Below are 17,858 nucleotides of genomic sequence, written 5' to 3'. Positions count from 1 at the left end.
ATCCAAGGATTAGAAGATGGGATGCTAACTGGTCTCCCAGTTCTTGGGGAGACCAGTTTACCTGTTGCTTTTTAAAAAAAAACAGCAAGGAGGAGTCACACCATACAACAGGTGCCACCTGGAAGGTTTATTGATGGGAGGGGAGAGAACCAGAGACCGGTCCCTGGGGATGAGAGGGAAGGAAAAGAAAGAGACAGAAGGTGTACAAGGCCTGCCTTTTATAAGGAAAGAACGAATGCACACGGGATGCTCTTAGTGGCTGCAGCTGAGGATGTATCCTGTCAGGACCCTAAGGGCAGGCCAGTACAGATGCCTGAATGCTAACAGGCATTTATTTTTTATAAAAAGGTGAGGAGTTAGAAAGGAGTAGCAGGTGAGGCGGGGATGAGGACGCCGTGTTCTCAAAACTGCTTCCTACTGACCTGGGGGGCGTTGATCATCTTTGGGGACCTTTGAAAGCTAGGGTGCATGTCCTGAGGTAGCTGGCTGTTCACTTCAGTGTCCAGGCTCTGTGGAACTGTCTGGTGCTGCTTGGACCCGGCAAGATGTTGTTCGAGGTAGACCCAAGTCGACTTCCTGGAGTTCACAAGAACTTTGAGTTTACAAAACGAGATAAGTTTTAGACACATTAGAAAGCAGCCAAAGAGAATTTAAAATCCTGAACTTGTGGCTATAATACTATAGTGGTAGAGTATAGTGTTTACTCTGCCAGAGCTGACTAATATCCATCAATTAATGTCAAAGTTGTGAACAGTAACGTAGCAAGAGAGAAATCTGGAACATGTTTCATTCTTTTATACATCTCAGATTACTTTCTTCTTATCAGCACTTAAGCTTTCCTATCTTCACATAGACAAGCCTTAAAGCACCTGGTCCTTTCCATCACCGCAGTATCACCCTGACACCCTCTTTCTATCCCATGTACCAGGAGACACAGGTGGTTGATTACTGAGGGCAGTCCATAATAAAAAGTTACACTGAGATCTGTTCGGAGTTTATCTCTTTTCTGATCTGGTAAAGAACCAGAAGAGCCAGTCCATGGGTGAAAACAGAACAAGTTTGTAGAAAACTGGTATGGCTGTCTCCTGAGGAGGCAAGGAAAAATGACAGGGGAAAGATCCCTAGGGCCTAATGGGAACAGGAGAAAAGGGCCTGTGAGCAGGGACTGTGAAAGCAGAGGCCAGCATTGCCCTGGATAAGCCATGAGGGCCTCTGTCCAAACGCCCAACTCTGGGAAAGGACCCTCTCAGGGACCAGAAACTCCATTATAGTAAGATATATATATATATATATATATATATATATATATATATATATATATATATATATATATATATCTTGTTTATCTAATACCTTATTTATCAAACATGTAGCCACTTACTTACATTCTCTAGAAGCTTGGCGTCAAACACTTGGCAAAGACACAGGTGTAAATCTCTAAGTTAGCTTTTGTTAATCTGAACAGATCTTTATAACTTTAAATTTTTATTATCATATCGAGTATATTATAAACCAGAGTTGAATCAGATATAGCTTTACATTTCTATCATTATACAAAAAGTCCACATTAATCCAAATATTTGAGGCTTTTTGCTTGCTTACTCTAGAAGGAGATAAAATGAACAGAGAGCTCATTAGGACTAAGAGGTGTACTCTTTAACCTTAGTAAAAGATGGCTGCCAGCCATGTGGCCGCTTATATCATGATGAGGTCACCAGCTGAGATGGAGAAGAGCCACATTTGTGCTGTTTAGAACATGTTTTTCTAAACAATAGTTACATGCACATATACACAGAGTTGAATCCAAGCTTCATACACATACATGCAGAATTAAACCCCACTTATATTTACACATATAGGGTTAAATCCAAGTCACATACACACACATATTAAACAGCAGCTGAATAAATTAAAAGAAAGGGGAAAACTGGTGAGTGCTAAGCAAGACAAAGCTGGGTTCTCCATCTCTGACTCCCACATTGCAGCAGACCTAGACAGGACATTTAGAAAGAGAAAGTAGACAGACAGAAGCAAGTCTTGGAGCAAAGAAAAAGGAAGTGGAGAATTCTTTCTTGGTTCCCTGACTGCCTGGTCTAAGGAATACTAAGGCCAGTCTCACATCCAGGGGAGTGGACAGAGGCAGGCAGGCCCACCAGAGAATGGAAGGCAAAGCTGTCGGTGAATGAGAAAACAGATGATCTGCTGCAGGTGGAGCAGGCTGATAAGGTCATAACATGAAGTGGGTACCTGTGGTGGGCCCTGCCAAGGTATGCTGCTGTGGATGTCACTCTGCATGCTGTGAATGTGTTGCTCTGATTAGTTAATAAATAAAGTGCTGATTGGCCAGTAGCCAGGCAACAAGTATAGGTGGGACAAAGAGAGAAGAGAATTCTGGGAACAGGAAGCCTGAGGGAGGAGATGCCAGCCAGACACAGAGGAAGCAAGATGTCAAAGTACCAGTAAGCCACGAGCCACATGGCAAGGTATAGATTTATAGAAATGGGCTAATTTAAGATGTAAGATCTAGCTAACAAGAAGCCTGAACAATTAGGCCATACATTAATATAAGCATCTGTGTGTTTATTTGGGTCTGAGCAGCTGCAGGAGCCAGGTGGACACAGGAAAACTTCAGCTACATATGCCACTAGGCAAACACGCCACACACAACAGAGTTAGTACGAGAGGTTTATTGGGAGGGGGAGAGCTGAAGAGTGAAAAAGTGAAAGGTTGAATCGGGTTGGGGACTTGAGAGAGACAGGCAGACAGGAGGAAGAGAAGAGAGAGAGAATACAAAGCAAGAGAGGGAATGAGAGGCAAGGAGAGGAGGAAGAGGCAAGAGACAAGGCAGAGAGAATGAGCGCTGCCTGGTGGACACTTTTAAAGGACACACATGCTGTGGAAAAGGACCTGGAGACAGGTGATGATGCAACTGCTTTGGCAGAAGCTGAGCAGGGGACATGCGGCTTACCAGGATTCACAGCCGCAGGCTTTGGAGCTATTGAGAGCTGAGCAGAGCAGGAAGAAAGAACAGAGAGAAGGACTTGGAAAAAGCTGGAAAACAGGGTTCCCCCTTCCATCTATTGGAGCTGGCAGAAGTTGCAAAGGCCCTGTGAAATACCGGGATATGAGGTGCCAGTAAGAGGCCATTTGAAATGATAGGCTTAGCCCTTAAGTCGGGTGGTAGGTATGGTGGTCGGCGCATTTTCCATGAGTGAGGTAGAGAAGATCCAAGAGCTGGAATCACTAGTGTCTCAGAAATTCAGCAAGGACTGACAAGAAGGCACAGGCTGCTCAGTGGACCATCATCCAAAAAAGCTCAGAGCCCGAGTGAGACACAGTCACCTGGTACCAGGACTTTGAGAAAAGCCAGAGGACGAGGACTGTGCTTGAGAAACAAAGCCTCATTAATGGGAAATGGCCAGAAGTGAAGAAGGGGGGCTTACCATTCGTCATTGTTGGATGGACATTCCTAGTGATCCATTAGGTAGGAAAGTGGAGCTGTCACTTGTGGACCAGGTTCCAGGGTCCCAGCACATCTCAGACTGCCAGGAGAGCCTATCCCAGTCACGGCACCAAATGTTGTATTTTAAAAATGGTGGGAAGGAGTCATGCCACACAACAGGGCCCATATGGGAGGTTTATTGAGGGGAGAGATGAGAAGGGGCCAGAGACCAGTCCCTGGGGATGAGAGGGAAGGAAGAGAAAGAGATAGGAGGTGTACAAGGCCTGCCTTTTATAAGGAAACACAGCAAATGTGCACAGGAGGTGCTTTTAGTGGCTGCAGCTGAGGATGTATCCTGTCAGGACCCCAAGGGCAGGCCAGTACAGACGCCTGAATGCTAACATCACTTCAGTATGCCAATTCTCTGTGATCTCAGAGTAGAGTGGGCTTGCCACATTGAAGGTATATCTTCTCCACTTAGTCAAATCAAATCCTTACACGGATTTCCTGGGGAAATTGTGAGAGCCAAAGTTACATTTTGAGTTTTAATTACTATGCCTTAGAGATCCATGAGACAAAAATGCCTCTGATCTGCAAGCCCCTTGCCCAAGGATAGGTAGTTCCTGAAACGCTGGGGGCTACTGTTTATGGGAGATAGCAAGCCACTGCCCTAAACAAGTTTGTTTGACTTGATCACGTGTGTGGGGAGGTATGTAGACTGGAGGTACATCAGGATGTAAGCTTACCCATGATTGGACCTGATGGGAAATGTAATGAATTATGGGTTTTCCTTCTTGAGCTACTGCAAACTGTGGGTTATTTTAACTCTGGGTTATTTCCTGGGAACCTGGGTATGGATCTGGCCAGGGCCCATCCACCTGGCCAGTATTTAATTAAAGCTTGCTTCAAATTTGGCTTTAAACTGTGGTAGTGGTCTTATTCTCAATCAGGGGGAGTAACAAAACATCGTCACAGCACACTCAACAGTGATTTACCTGGTTTCCAGTAATTCACTCTGCCTAACACGGTGCAGCTATCCTGGATACAATAGAAAAACACTACTCCCCCCTCCGACCCCAGCTAGGCTTCTCATCTCTCGGTAGCCTTCTTTTCAGTGGAAACTGAGGCTTTTAGCATTTCGGCGTCTGAGACTGCAGTCTTGGGATTATGATCAACACTGCCGACATGGAAAGGCCTCTCCAAAGCCTGCAGCACTGCTCCTCTTGCTCACTAGGTTTCAGGTCAGTGCGATGTGAACAGACTTCAGGATCCCATCACCCTTAGGAAGACAATTCCCAGGTCATCAGTCCCGGCATCAACTACCTTAGGTCAGCTTTCCTCCAAGGTGCCAAAGAAGGAGTTTCTTACTTGAGTGATTTCGTGAGGGAGCTAAGGCACAACTGTCAAAGGAAATGTGGAGTCAGGACCCAAAGCAGCAGCCTGAAGTGGACTCAGCTAAAATCCAGTCTCAGCTTGGGATCCTCAGGGACCTTTAGAATGTGACTTTTCCATCTTGGTCAAAAGGGCTGAGTGACATCAGCACACTTGACAGGGCCTGTATCCTGGGAGAGTGGTGACTTAGTCTCCTGGGGATACTGAGCTCTTATGAGAAGATTGCTGCTGGGACTGGTCATCCTCTAATGGTAGCTGAAGTCACAGGTCCCCAGGCATGGCATCTGAGGCTCCAGCAAACCTCCGTGACAGCTGGCATATTTTCCTCCTAAGCTCTGTAGGAAGTGTTGCTAGTATAGGACCTGTGTTTTTTCCTGGGTGTCATAGAGCTAACATTTCCTTTTTTTTTCTAGATGACGTATTTTCTAGATGATAAATACCTTTAATGAATTCACTTATTCTTCTGTGGATAGGTCATCTCAACATTGCCACAGTAAATGACAACAGGATAAATGTAATTACTCATGAAAATGTAATATCATTTTCCAAATTGGTGGAGTTTGTTTGACAGATTTCAATAATTTTACATTTATAACACAAAGGAAGACTGGTGGTGTTTTTCTCCTATGCAAGGGTGGTCTCATTGTCTTTTCCTCTGACTCCACGATTTCTGAAACATCCAGTGTCCCTTGTGCTGATTGATGGCATCATCATCATGGGTCATATTTCCCTACTTGTTTTCTTTAGGTGTAGACACTGAATTTGTTGTTTGTTTTCTTTTATTTGGGGTGGGGGAGGTCTTTGTTGTTAAATAATGGACTTCACTCTAACAGGCAGTTAACTTACTTGAAAGCAATTTGATTCCTTCAAGTTTTGCTTTTGGTAGACTAGATCCAGAAGAACTTTTGTTTCAGGGTTAATTTAAGTTCATTAGGGACATATTCCCTCTCCACACCCTCCCAGTGCCTGACGTACTAGTCTGTTGTAACTTATGGGAGAGTGGACATTTCCCAGGCTTTAAGCCTCATGGTTTTCACCATACACATGCTCAGTACTGGCAGAGGTTTGAGCTACCTTTCTATATAGCTTGATTGATTGCAATCTCAGTCTCTTTCTCACCCCTTCCTTCTCCTCCCTCCTCCCCACCCCTCCCCTCTTCTCTTTCACCTGATCCCCATCTATTTACTAACAATCCAGGCTGGAACTTAGTCAATGTTCTATTGCTGTGAGGAGACACCGTAACAAAGGCAACTATTGTAAGAGAAAGCATTAACTGGGCCTTGCTCACAGTTTCAGAGGTTGAGTCCATTAGCATTCTGATCTGGGGCAGAGAAGGGAAAGACACTGGGCCTGGCTTGGGCTTTTGAAACCTCAAAGCCACCCCAGTGACACACCTCCTCCAACAAGGCCACACCCCCTAACCCTTTCAAACAGTGTCCCTCCTTGACAACCAAGCATTCGAATCTAAGAGCCTGTGGGGGCTGTTCTCCTTCACACCACCACAGTCACTATGGCAATCAAGGGAGACTTGCATCCTACACTTCTGTCCTCTCAGAAGTCGTTATCGTGGTTCTGCTTTACTCTGTCCAAAGTTTGCAAACATTTGTCTCATTTTGTCTGGTCTTCCACCTTTGTACCAGTTAATCCTTAGCGGAAAGAACTGGAAATGTATTTATTTATCATGTTTAAGACATTTGCTACTACTTCAAAGTGATTCTTTTCTTTTTCTTTTATTTTATTTGCCAAAGAAGGCTACAACATTGCTTGGGTCTCTTTAGGTCATGTGCTCATGCTGTGGCCAAGCAACAGCTCGAAGCATGAGTACTGGGAGAAAGGAAGGTCTCTCTTTTTAGATCTAGGGCTTCTTTCAGAAACAGCAGGAGAAGGCTGGTGCTGGGGTGCTCACTGGGAAACTGGAGTTTTTATGGTTTTAAACATGGACTAACCAGGTCCCGAAGAGGCTGAAGGACTCATTTAAAACTACAGAAATCTTAAGTGGCATTTCAGTGTGATAAATTATTTTACTAATTTCTTCAGCCCCTCTTTCTAAAACAAACAAAAAAAGTGTTTTAAATCTTTCTTTGTCTCTATACATATCTGCCTGTCTGAATATGCACCATGCACATGCAGTACCCTCAGAGGCCATAAAAGGGCATTGGATCCCCTGGAGCTGGAGTTACATGTGGTTATAAGACACCAGACATGGGTTCTGGAACCAAACTTGGGTCCTTTTTAAAACAGCTAGCGCTCTTAACTGCTGAGCCGTCTGTTGGTTAAGCGGCGACGCTCGTGGGTAGCTGTGGCCTGCGGTGGCCATGCCAAAGGAGAAGAGTGCTGGATGTATCGGTGATGGAAGAGCCATGAGCCATGGTTACCTTTCTAGAGCTTTATTGGGAGAGAGGGAGAGAGAGAGAGAGAGAGAGGAGAGAGAGAGAGAGATCGCACGGAGTGGGGAGAATATGGAAGGAGAGAGTGCGGAAAGAGAGGGCACAGAGAGGGCACGCCCGCTTTTTAGGCTGGGCTGCCTTCGCAGGCTGGTGACATAATTAAGGACATAATCCTTACACCATCATCTCTCCAACCTGTTATTATTCCGAATTTTTGAAGCACTTCACATCTACTTTAACTCCTTCACTATCCTAGAGAGAATTTAAAGGTAACTTTCAGCAAACTTGAAATGATGATCAACACAACTTACTCTGTAATTTTTGATGCAAGTGATGGCTTTGTTGCCTTATGTTGTTTACTGAGGCTTCCCTGGCTCCTAAATGATACCAGGAAAGACTCCAGTAAAGTGAACCTCTTCATATGCTATCAAAGGGAGATGTTCAGGTGTGAGGAAGGCCATGTGTGTGGTAGCATAACTGGCCTGACTTGTTAGGCAAACTGGAATCTGTGTGGAATCACTGGAAATGGGTTATTAGATCTCAGTAAAATGCTCAACATTGGCTGTCATAATCAAGGAGAGGAGCTCTCCAGTGAGGCCACCTCCACCCAAGGAGCTGCAGAGGTGGCATGGTACTGTAAGGAAGGCCAAGGTCTAGGCTGTTATCACTGCTAGGACTTGGCTATATGACTTCAGTGAGTCATTTCACAAAATTAGTTTGGATTATCAATATGTTACAAGCAGCAATAATATTGATTTGTGGCTGTATTTTCTTTCGTCTACATATTCTCTCTCTCTCTCTCTCTCTCTCTCTCTCTCTCTCTCTCTCTCTCTCTTTCGTGTGTGTGTGTGTGTGTGTGTGTGTGTGTGTGTGTGTGTGTGTGTGTGTAGGCCAGCAGAACTCTATAAGGTGTTTCTCAGGTGTTGTCTAGCTTTCTTCCTTTTCAAAACTAAGTCTCACTCTCTGTGTCACCACATCCCAGCCCACAGCTCTGGCAGAAGCCCCCTGCTCCACCAGAGGCCACAGTGGCAGCCAGAACCCCAGGCCGGCACCCTTCTCTCAGACCACCAACACGACCTCAGTGCCTACCCAGCCCACCCCAGCTGGCCTTCCCTTCCTTGTTACCATATCCTAGCCCCGAACTCCAGTGGAGGCCCCTGCTTCATCAGAGGCCACATTGTTCTCTAGAACTCCAGATAGGCAGCCCCTACAAACCCCGCTATCAGTTCCCATCTACTCTGTCAGTTTCCTGTCCCCCAGCTCCAATGGGGGCTCCCTGCTTGACTAGAGGCCACACAGGATACCAGAATCTCAGGTAGTCCACCTAACTGAGCACTGTCTTCCCTCAGTGCCTGCCCAGCCTACTCCCAATCGCCCCACTCCTCCCTATCACCTTATGCTGGCCCCCTACTCCTGCAGAGGACCCCTGACTGGACCAGAGGTCATCTCAGCCATCAAAACTCCAGTCCCCAACTCAGATGGAGACCCTCAAGTCAATCAAAGGCCATTCCAGCTGGAAGACCAGAGAGGAAATGGAAACCAAGGGAAAAAACACCCACCCAACAAAGACAAACTCAGAAATCAGCACCTAGACCTATAATCAACCCAGAGGACAGAGGTCCTTAAAGAGGAAATGAATAAGTCCCTTAAAGAAATAAGGAAAAGACAAACAAGAAATTGGAGGGAATGAGTAAATCCCTTAAAGGAAGTCAAGAAAACACAAACAGTTGAAAGAAATGAATAAAACTGTTCAAGACCTGAAAATGAAGCAATAAAGATACACAAACTGAGGGAATTCTAGAAATAGATAATCTAGTTAATTGAACAAGAACTGCAGACACAAGTATCACCAACAGAATACAAGAGATGGAAGAGAGAATCTCAGGTACAGATGATATGAAAGAAGAAATAAATATATCAGTCAAAGAAAATGATAAACATAAAAAACTCCTGACATAAAACATAAAAAGAACAAACACAAAAATAATAATGAATAGAAGAAGGAGAAGATTCCCAGCTCAAAGGCCCAGAAAATATCTTTAACAAAATCATAGAAGAAAATTTCCCTAACCTAAAGAAGGAGATGCCTATAAAGGTACAAGAAGTGTACAGGACACCAAATAGATTGGGCCTATTTGAAAAGAAAGTTCCCTTGCCACATAATAATCAAAACATTAAACACACAGAATAAAGAAAAAATATTAAAATTTGTAAGTGAAAAAGGACAAGTAACATATAAAGGCAGACCTATTAGAATTACACCTGACTTCTCAACAGAGAGTCTAAAAGCCAGAAGAGCCTGGACAGATGTGCTACAGACTTAAGAGACCACAGATGCTAGCCCAGAAAAACTTTCAATCATCATAGATGGAGAAAACAAATTATTCCACAACAAAGTCAAATTTAAACAATATCTATCTACAAATACAGCCCTACAGAAGATACTAGAAGAAAAATTCCAACCCAAGGAGGTTAACTACACCCATTAAAACACAAAAATACCAGCATACCAGCAAAACCAAAAGAAGGGGCACACACACACACACACACACACACACACACTACCAACTCTACTAACAACAACAAAATAACATGAATTAACAATCATTGGTCATTAATATCTCTCAATATCAATGGACTCAATTCCCCAATAAAAAGACACAAGCTAACAGAATGGGTGTAAAAACAGGATCCATCATTTTGCTGCATGTAAGAAACACACCTAAATATCAATGATACACATTACCTTAGAGGAAAGAGTTAGAAAAAGATTTTCCAAGTGAATGGACCCAAGAAGCAAGCTGATGTAGCCATTCTAATATCCAAGAAAATAGACTTCAAACCAAAATTAATGAAAAGAGATGAAGAAGAACACTTCATACTCATGAAAGGAAAAATCCACCAAGATGGTCTTTTAATTCTTAACATCTATGCCCCAAATGCAAGAGCACCCACCTTTGTAAAGGAAACATTACTAAAGCTTAAATCACACATTGACCCTCAAAAATTGATAATGGGAGACTCCACTCTCACCAATGGACAAGTCATCCAGACAAAAACTAAACGGAGAAATTCTGGAGCTAATAGATACGATGAACCAAATAGACCTAACAGCTATTTATAGAACATTTCACCCAAACACAAAAGAATATACCTTCTTCTCAGCCACCTGATGAAATTTTCTCCAAAATTTACCACATATTCAGTCACAAAGCAATCTCAACATATACAAGAAAATTCAGAAACCCCCTGTATTCTATCAGACCACCACAGATTAAAGGTGAATTTCAACAACAGAAACAGAAAGCCTACAAACTCAGGGAAACTAAATAACATTCTACTGAATCATCACTAGGTCAAGGCAGAAATAAAGAAAGAAATTAAAGACCTCCTAGAATTTAATGAAAAGGAATGTGCAACATACCCAAACTTATGGGACACATTACGAAAGCTGTGCTAAGAGGAAAGTTCATAGCATGAAGTGCCTACATAAGGGAATTAGAGAGATCTCATGTTAGCAACTTAACAGCACACCTGAAAGCTCTAGAACAAAAAGAAGCAAACATACCCAAGAGGAGTAGAGGGCAGGAAATAATCAAACTGAGGGCTGAAATTAACAAAATATAAATGAAAAGAACAACACAAAGAATCAATGAAACAAGGAGTTGGTTCCTTGAGAAAATTAACAAGAGAGACAAACCCTTACCCAAACTAACAAAAGGACAGAGAGAGAATATCCAAATTAACAAAATCAGAAACAAAAAGGGAGGACATAACAACAGACACTGAGGAAATCCAGATAATCATTAGAACATACTTTAAAAACCTGTACTCCACAAAACTGGAAAATCTAAAGAAATGGATAATTTGCTCCCTAGATATCACTTACCAAAGTTAAATTGAGATCAGATAAACAATTTAAATGGACCTATAATCTCTAACAAAATAGAAGCAGTCATTAACAGTCTTCCAATGGAAAAAAAAAAGGCCAGGGCTAGAAGTTTTGGGTGCAGAATTCTACCAGAATTTCAAAGAAAAGCTAAAACCAATACTCCTTAAATTATTCCATAAAATAGAAACAGAAGGAACATTGCCCAATTCATTTCATGAGGCCACAGTCACTCCGATACCCAAATCACACAATGATTCAACAAAGAAAGAGAATTACAGACCAATTTCTCTCATGAACATGAAATAATACTCCATAAAATACTTGTAAACCAAATCCAAAAACACATCAAAAAGATCACCCACCATGATCAAGTTGGCTTCATCCCAGAGATGCAGGATGATTCATCATATGGAAATCAGTTAATATAATCCACCATATAAACAAACTGAAAGGAAAAAAATCACAATCATCTCATTAGATGCTGAAAAAGCCTTTGACAAAATCCAACACCCCTTTCTGATAAAATTATTGGAGAGATTAGGGATAAAAGGATATATAAAAACATAATAAAGATAATTTACAGCAAATCAATAGCCAACATTATTAAATGAAGAGAAACTCAAAGCAATTCCACTAAAATCGGGAACAATACAAAGGTTGTCCACTCTCTACATAACTATTAAATATAGTAATTGATGTTCTAGCTGGAGCAATAAGACAACTAAAGGAAATCAAGGGGATGCAAATTGGAAAGGAAAAAGTCAAAGTATTGTTTTTTACAAATGCTATGGTAGTGTATATAAGCAACCCCAAAAATTCTACTGGGAACTCTTACATTTAAAAGTCCCTAGTTCAATCCTGGGTTTTGACACCAAATGAATAAAGAAAAATAAAAAAGAAATAAAAGAGAAAGGAAAGGACATGACTACTCCTAGGTATGTGGAGGAGAAAATTTATTATGGATATGTGGGCAGGCATACCCAGAGGCAGGGACATCTGGGAGAGTCCGGAGTGGACCTGACTTTGAGCCATGTGAGAAGACAAGGGAGGGGAAGGGAGAGGAGAGAGAGGGAAACCAGGTGCAGCAGCCAGGAGGCCCAGAAGAGAGCAGGGTAACCAAAATGTCTGGATTATACAGGGAAGGGCAGCTGGGAAAAGGCCAGCCCAGTCCCTGGGCTGGAGAGTTCAGGGCAGGGGAGAGGGTATGCCAGCCAGAGGGGGGCTGTAACAGGTAGGGCCTGAGGGATGCAGGAAGAACCTGGCAGCCAGGCCCACTTTAATATGGTAAGTAGACACCTCAGCCATTTTTCCCAGAGTTTGAAACCTAATACCATAAACACCTTTGGTGAAGTGGCTGGATACTTCACAAAATCAGTATCCCTCATATACACAAATGAAAAGGGGGCTGAGAAAGTAATTGGGGAAATAACACTCTTCATAAGAGTCATAAATAATGTAAAGTATCTTGGGATAACTCTAACTAAGCAAGTGAAAGACTTATGACAATATGGTTAGAATTATCCCAAGATACCAAAATGACAATAACTTCAAGTCTTTAGAAAAAAAGAACTTGAAGAAGATATCAGAAGATGGAAAGATCTCCCGTGCTCAGGGATCAGTAGGATTAACATAGTAGAAATGGCCATCTCACCAAAAGCAATCTACAGATTCAGTGCAATCCACATCAAAAGTCCAACACAATTCTCTACAGATTTTGAAAGGACAATACTCAACTTTTCATGGGAAAACAAAACCCTAGGATAGCTAAAACAATCCTGTACAATAAAAGAACATCCAGAGAAATCACCATCTCTGATTTCAATCTGTACTACAGAGCTATCGTGGTAAGAACTTCATGGTATTGGCATAAAAACAGAGAAGTTGATCAATGGAATCTAGTAGAAGACCCATATGTAAATCTACACACCTATGGGAATACTTTTTTTTTTAATAACCAAGTCAGGATTATACAATGGAAAAAAGAAAGAATCTTCAACAAATGGTCTGTCAAATGGATGTTGGCATGTGGAAGAATGCAAATAGATCCATTTCTATCACCCTGTACAAAACTCAAGTCAAAGTGTATCAAAAACTTCAACATAAAACGGATACCTGTTTATGAACCTGATAGAAGAGAAAGTGGGGAACAGCCTTGAACACACTGGCACAGGAGACAACTTCCTGAACAGAACACCAATAGGGCAGGCACTAAGATCAACAGTCAATAAATGGGACATCATGAGACTGAAAAGCTCCTGTAAGGCAAAGGACATCATCAATAGGACTAAACAGCAGCCTACAGAATGGGAAAAGATCTTCATCATCTCCACATCTGACAGAAGGCTAATATCTAAAATACATAAGGAACTCAAGAAGCTAGACATCAAAAAACCAAATAACCCAATTAAAAAATGTGGTAGACATTTAAACAGAGAATTCTCAACAGAGGAATCTCAAATGACTGAGAAACACTTAATGAAATGTTCAACATCCTTAGCCATCAGGGAAATGCAAAGCAAAACTACTGTGGGATGGTCTTTCTGTATGCTGTGAATGTTTTATTCATATTTTATTATTAACCATTGGTTAATAAAGAAGCTGCTTTGGCCTATAGCAAGTCAGGATAAAGCCAAGTGGGAAATCCAAGCAGAGATACAGGGAAAAGGAGGGTGGAGCCAGGAGCAGATGCCAGCCAGCCACCAGAGGAGCAAGATGTATTAGAGCACAGGTAAAGCCATGAGACATGGCAAAATATAGATTAATAGAAATGGGTTAATTTAAGTTGTAAGAGGCCTAATAGTTTATAATTAATATTAAGCCTCTGAGCAATTACTTTAATAGCAGCTACAGGACCAGGTGGGACAGAAAAGCCTCCGTTTACCTTGAGATTCCATCTTACACCTGTCAGAATGACTAAGATCAAAAACAACTGACAGCTCATGCTGGGAAGATTTGGAGCAAGGAGAACACTCCTCCACTGCTGGTGGGAGTGCAAACTTGTACAGCCACTTTGGAAATCAAATCTCAGTTTCTTAGAAAATTAGTAATAGGTCTACCTCAAGACCCAGCTATACTACTCCTGGGCATATACCCAAAGGACATTCCGTCCTACCACAAGGACACTTGCTCAACTATGTTCAAAGCAGCTTTATTCATAATAGCCAGAACCTGGAAACAACCTAGATGTCCCTCAACCAAAGAATGGAAACAGAAAATGTGGTACATTTACACAATGGAGTATTACTCAGCTGTTAAAAACAATGACATCATAAAATTTACAGACAAATGGATGGGACTAGAAAAAAAAGTCATCCTGAGTGAGGTAGCCCAGGCCCAGAAAGACAAATGTGGTATGCACTCACTCATAAGAGGAATTAGCTGTAAAGTAGAGGATAATTATGTTACAATCCATAGAACCAGAGGTTAAGTAACAAAGGAGGTTCAAGGGGGATGCATGGATCTCCCTGGGAAGGGCAAATAGAATAGATCTTCCAGGCGGGTTTGGACAGGTGGAGATGGGGACAGACGGGATCAGGTAAGGGGGGTTAGAGGAAGAGAGCACTGAGAGAGACAACTAGTATTGGGGGCATTTGGGGAGACGAGGTAGAAACCTAGTGCAATGGAAACTCCCTGGAATATGAGAGTGACCCTAGTGAAGACTCCTAGTAATGGGGGATACAGAGCTTGAAGTAGCCATCTTCTGTAACCAGGCAAGACTCCCAGCAGTGAGCCTGGGACATCAACCCAGCCACAAAACCTTCAACCCACAATCTGCCCTGCTTGCTAGATGTGCTGGGGTGATGGTGGTGCAGAACTTGTGGGAGTGGCCAGACAATGTGTGGACCAAATTGAGGCCCATGCCATGAGAGAGATGATGATTGAGGCCCATGCCAGGATGATCATAAACCAGAGGCAGGATAGCCCACAGACCCAGGATAGAACCAAACAGGACTATCAAAAAGAAAAAAAAAGTCAATGACATGATTGCTAATGATATTCTGCTATACTCATAGATCGATGCCTAGCCCAACTGTCATCAGAGAGGCATCATCCAGCAACTGATGGGGGCAGATGCAGACTCACAGCCAAACATGAGGTAGAGTCAGGGGAACCCCACAGCAAAGGGGGGAAGAAGGATTGCAGGATCCAGAGGGTTTGAGGACACTATGAGAACATGGCCCACAGAATCAACTAAACAGGGCTCACAGGGCCTCACAGAGACTGAATCAGCAACCACAGAGCCTGCATGGGTCTGAGTTAGGTCCTTTGCATGTATGTTATGGTTATATACCTTGGTGTTCTTGTGGGACTCCTACCAGTGGGAGTGAGGGTTGTCTCTGACTCTTTTGCCTGCTCTTGGGACCCTTTTCCTCCTACCGGGTTGCCTTGTCCAGCCTTAATATGAGGGTTTGTGCCTAGTCTCATTGTAACTTGTTATGTCATGTTGGGTTCACATCCCAGGGAGGCCTGCTCTTTCCTGAAGGAAAATGGAGGAGTGAATCTGGGGGAGATCGGAGGGTAGAAGAGGGATGGGAGGAGTGGAGGGAGGGGAAACTATAGTCAGGATGTAATGTATGAGAGAAGAAAAATAAATAACTAATAATGAAAGACTATGTCCCCTACCTGTTTACCGCTCATCTGGCAGCCTAGGCTAGCAAGTTCCAGGAATCCTCCTGTCTCCACTTCTCCAGAGCCAGGAAAACTGGGTTTGTTCTGTTTCATGCTTTCTGGTTGTTTTGTCTTTTAAATGAGTTCTGGGGTTTGCACTCAGGTCCTCATGCTTGGACAGCAATCCCTTTGCTGACAGCCCTTTCCCAGCCCCCCACGTGGTCTTTTTAAGGCATGTGCCTTCAGCTCTGCTATAGCCCCTCATCCCTTATTACCTTTCTCCAATGGTCTTCACTCACTCTTGTCTCTTCCCTGGCCCCTCTAGTCATTGAAGTTTGCCATCCCCAGGCGAGAACATCTGTGACACTGCCCTAACTCTGATACCTAATAGTGTAGAGCCTAGGGCTATTGGGCCTCAGCACTCAGGCAGGGGAGTTCTAGCACTCTGCAGCTCTGAGTTAGGTCTTTATACTTCCCAGACTCTTCCCTCCTGGGCATGATGATGTAATCTCCTTAGGCTTTTTCCTATAAATCCCCTAAAGCCCGCTCTCCATTCCAGTCACAGAGAGTCTCTTCTAGCTCCTGTTTATAGGAAGTGATCTTATGCAGCTTAAGCTGCTGACTTATTTCTAATTCTCTCTCCTTGGTTCAGGGAGGCCGGCTGAGGGCAAGGACACTCTTCAGGAGAAAGACTTGAATCAATAATAAGAGAGAGAAGTGTTGTAGCTATCTAGGTTTCCTTGTGGCTGTACCCAGCAGGCCTGCATAAGAGGATGATTGGACCACAGGCCCGAGTACCAGGTGTTTGTAAGGGTCTATACTTGGCTATAACTAGCAAGGGGGAGGTCCTTTGCCCCACCCCTTGGTGTTGTTATAAATAGCCCTTTGAAATAAAGCTCTGGGCCCATGGATAAGGATCCAAGCCCACCGGAGGCTATCCTGTGTTTCTCTCTGCTTCTCTCCCCTCTTTATTTCTACCTAAGTCTCTTATCCCTCCTTCCTCAAGAGTCACTGGGGTAAATAAATGTGGGAGCTGGTCCCCCACAGAGAAGGACACAGGATGTAAATGCAGTGGGTACCACAGCCCCACTCCCTTGAGTTTAACTTTAAAAATCTAGGATCCTATTCGTATATCCCCACACTTCTTGGCCTTTAGCACATCTAGCATTAGTGAGCTCAGGCCTAGTTGTGGGCATTGTGTGTGGCTATCTGCTGGGCTCCTCCTCAGCAGGGGATTTGTGCTCAGTGGCCTAAGGGCACACAGCTGCTGAGAGAGTGTCCAAGACACAGGCTTTCCTCACAAAGCAGCTCTGTGTTGCAGGAGCTCCCCCCACCACACACATGTGCACACAAGAGCTCTGTCTTTAAAGTGGTCTTAGGTCTGGGTAGAACTCCTGTAGGGCAGGGAAAACAGCTTCTTTTACAAAAGCTTCCTTTTAGTAAACTTTAGCTCCCTGGCACCTAGAATTTTCTCTTGTGTCTGAATATATATATATAATATATATATAATATATATATATGTATATATATAATACAGTTTATTTCTTTTAAACATGACCCAAGCTGATGAGTGTCCTTAAGGATCTGCTGACCAAACAGATAGGCGTGGTCTGTGTTAAGAGAGGCCCATCACAGACCGATCTTTAACTGTAGAGTTTCCAGCTATGAATTTAGGAGGATTCCATGAGCCACATAAGAAATAACTTACCAATCACTCTCCTTCCTCCCTCGCTCCCTCTCTTCCTTCCTCTTTGCCTCCCTAACTCTCCCCCTTCCCCTTCCTTTCTCCACCCTTTCCTCTCCCCCTCCCATTCTTTCTTTCATTTGCTTTTTTTAAAGATTTATTCTTTTTTTAAATTTTTTTTACAATTCTTTTTTTATTTTATAATTTAATTTAATTTTACATATCAGCCATTGATTCCCCTGTCCTCCCCCCTCCCCCCCCCACCTTTCCCCCCACCCCACCCCCCATTCCCATCTCCTCCAGGGCAAAGACTTCCCTGGGGATTCAGCTCAACCTGGTAGATTCAGTCCAGGCAAGTCCAGTCCCCTCCTCCCAGGCTGAGTGAAGTGTCCCTGCATAAGCCCCAGGTTCCAAACAGCCAGCTCATGCACTAAGGACAGGTCCCTGTCCCAC

This window comes from Peromyscus eremicus, chromosome 6 (assembly GCF_949786415.1).
Source record: "Peromyscus eremicus chromosome 6, PerEre_H2_v1, whole genome shotgun sequence".
NCBI classification, from domain to species: domain Eukaryota; kingdom Metazoa; phylum Chordata; class Mammalia; order Rodentia; family Cricetidae; genus Peromyscus; species Peromyscus eremicus.
This window is presented reverse-complemented; position numbering follows the sequence as displayed.